Below are 3,407 nucleotides of genomic sequence, written 5' to 3'. Positions count from 1 at the left end.
GGGTATAGCCTTCACTTTATTCCACCTAGTGACGTTGTGTACGTCCGAACTGATCCCTCAAAGCATCTAGGTGTCTTCCATCTTTTCATAATATCTACTATATAACTATTCTTTTAAAGCTAGCTGTGATAACTTGGCACGTCAGTGGCTACTCTGGTCAGACTACGCAACTGCACTTTACTGTCGTTGAACTTTTAATGATGTCTGACAACAAACAAGCGTGTGCTTAATGATCACGTAAACACTCATAACACTGTAGGATGCTTGGGATAAAACTGTTTGTACACAAACACTGACAATACTGTAAGATGCTTGGGATAAAGTGCTGTGTCTGCCGTTGTAGTAGTACTCACAAACAATAGCTAACGGCTAAAATATATAGCTACAATACTAACACGGCCGCGGTAGTTAGCATTAGCGTCTGCTAACATAGTGCCCGGATGTTATGTAAAACACATCACTTCCTGTGCGACACTACTATTTCCCACCAGGGAAGGGTTTCATGTTACGCTGATGATTTCGTTGGAGCTTAAAAAGGCCAACTGCATCACTAATAGCAATTAAAAGTGAATGTTTTACCACAAAAAAGTCATCGCATAGAGGTTTAACACAGGCTAACTAGTAAGAAGCAAATGTGAGGTAACCTCCATCGACCCCATGCGATGCTTTGCAGTATTCTCAGATCCTGTTTATATGCATTGTGTTCTCTGTGTGTCAGATCATACGTTAAGGTGTAAAGTCCACACTAAATGTTACAATGAAACTAGTTAGTCTGACACCAAAGCTGCGTCTTTGTTTAGTTGCACCATGGAGACTGAAGGTACATCGTAACAACTAGAGTGTAAAGGGACCACTAACCAAAACACAGTCAGACAGTGATGTTTTCACCTTCTGTAGCCAGTAAGTTAATGGTAGCCTAAATTAATATTAGCTAACCTATGCAATAATAATAATAATAATAATGCATTTTATTTGTACTGCACTTTTCATTCATAGTGAATCTCAAAGTGCTACAGAGTTAAAAACATAAAAATAAAAACGAAGAAAAAAGAGATCGCTAACAAAAGTTAACACGAAAAGCGAGAGAAACGCGTCAACAAACAATTATGTTATCTATAACAAAGTATGTAAGTATATAATATAGACAACAATAGCCACATCAAGTGGTGTAACCGTTCATTTCAGGGTAAACAGGGTAAACGGTACAGTTAGGCCTAATGGGGTGGAAAATGTTATTTTATTGTTAGCTAGCGAAAATAACAAATAATAAATAAAATAACCTGATGAAGGTCTGTGTACCGAAACGTTGTTCCCAATAAATCTTTTCTAATTGCAAGTGAAGTAGACAGTGTGCGGGAGTCCTTTGTTCTACTATTGTTAGCTAGCGAAAATTTTAGTTTAATTCTGGTTTTGCCCACATAAACTGTGCTGTATTTCTTCCTCTGAGTCCTCCAACAAGTTTTCCCATCCATCAAATCGATGCTCCATGCCAACAGCTAAGGACTATACCTAGTAGGCGGTAGGTGTGAGCTTGAAGTTGTAACTAAGTTGGAACATCTCCACATCTCCATAATCAGCTTCCTGCAGGTTCAGAGGGCATAACATGAGCAGCACTTGAGATTCTCCAAGAAGAACCCACTTCTGCCAGTCGTTGTGTTCACTACGCTTAGCTTGGCTGAGCCACCAATGAGGAGAGACATCCAGACTGTTAAACAACAATAGTAATTTTAAGCGCCTGCTGCAGGTTCATTGTGCATGGCTCTTTGCATGCCTCCCCCTCCCCTGCCCTTTGAAGTAAATAAGAAGGAGGCTGGGAAAAGTGTTAACTAGCGGCAGTGCAAACCTCATTAGGATCCTGTGCTATGCAGAGGGGTCAGGTTGTAGCTTCCGGGTCGGTCATGCACCCCAACCCCACCCAGCGCCCTGGAATGAAAGGGGTTTGAGGTTTTGTACAGGCTGGTGGTGGTGGGGCTGAGATAAAACAGCCTATCAAAGTGGGAGTGCTCAGTGACATTTTTATGGGTTCCAGCTCCCAGGGCCTCGAAGCGCCTCAAAGCCATCTCAGCCCTGTTTCCACATAGCAACAAATCAGAGCTGAGTTATGCATTCACACCGAAAAGTGGTCCGCACCAGCGAACAGAGAGAGGCTGGTGGATTCCTGGAGTGTGAGGGGAAAAGGGGGAGGGGAGGGGCGCGCTCCGGACTCCTGTGTCATGTTTTACTCACTCATTACCTTTCTGGTTTCATTCTTCCTCTGATCTAAGGGCTCACACCAGCAACACACAACAACACCTAATTATCTGCTAGATGTTAACAGTCATGCAGTTCCATACAGGTCTGCGCAGTTTACTTGGGAATTTCTCACCGAGAGGGCTAGAAATAACTCATGCCTTTTCTCGCCTCTTTGATGAAATGTAAAGCAAAAAGCAACTGTAAGCTTCTGTAAAAATCAAAGAGCCGCTCTCATGTTGTTGGATTTACAGTTCCCATCTGGCCCAAAACTTTATGAGCAAAAACCCCAGCATTAGTGCGAGCTTTTGCTACAGGAAGAGTTACTGTTGCAGCGGTGACACTGACCTTCACGGCCTCCGTAAAAGCAAGAAAAGTCAAACTGTCACCTCAGTTGACTGAAAGAACTGACATCCCCCTTGGGTGTTCCTGTCTAAACCAGTACCCACTAGGAACCCACTAGGAACACAAAAGACTTGTCCCATATCCCGCCTTTAGTCTCATTCTGGTGTGCCCTACTAATAAACTGGGCCAACCTTTCCACCAAAGTGAATCTCCATCTATGACATGGATTTATATGGTGCAGGAGAGGTTGGATTCCTCTCATGGCACAGTGAAATTTATTTACATAGTTCTTCTGAGTGTGTATGTGGATCCCCAGTCAGTCCAGGTCCCTAGTCCATCCAAATAGTTGTTTTTTTTTGCAAATTATGTTTAGAATTAGAAAAGCTGAATAGAAACGGCAAAATTTAAAAAATAAAATAAAATTATGTAACAAACAGCAATGGAAATGGATTTGTCAAATAAATAATGATGTAGGCTTGGCATGATCTGCCCAACAAATGGTTCAGTCTGTCATAAATGTTGTTTCTAACACGTATATCATGGTTGTATGACCATTAGTTGGTACATTAGAATATCATATGTGTTGTTTCTAATGTGTACGTCTCCGTTGTGGTTGTATGACCATTAGTTGATACAAAGAATATCACCAAGTGCATTTTTTTTTTGTTTCCATCTTCAGATGAAAGCATGAAATGTGGCCAACATTAGCTGACGCTAAAGAACAATAACAACTTACCCATTACAAATCAATACTAATCAATTCTTAAAAGATTCCATTCATTTTTCTTGTGTTTTTTGATGTTCAGTAAGCCAAAAACACACCTAAATACACC

The sequence above is a fragment of the Centroberyx gerrardi genome, chromosome 24, assembly GCF_048128805.1.
Source record: "Centroberyx gerrardi isolate f3 chromosome 24, fCenGer3.hap1.cur.20231027, whole genome shotgun sequence".
NCBI lineage: Eukaryota > Metazoa > Chordata > Actinopteri > Beryciformes > Berycidae > Centroberyx > Centroberyx gerrardi.
The sequence above is the reverse complement of the archived record's forward strand: the minus strand, read 5'-3'. Positions refer to the sequence as shown.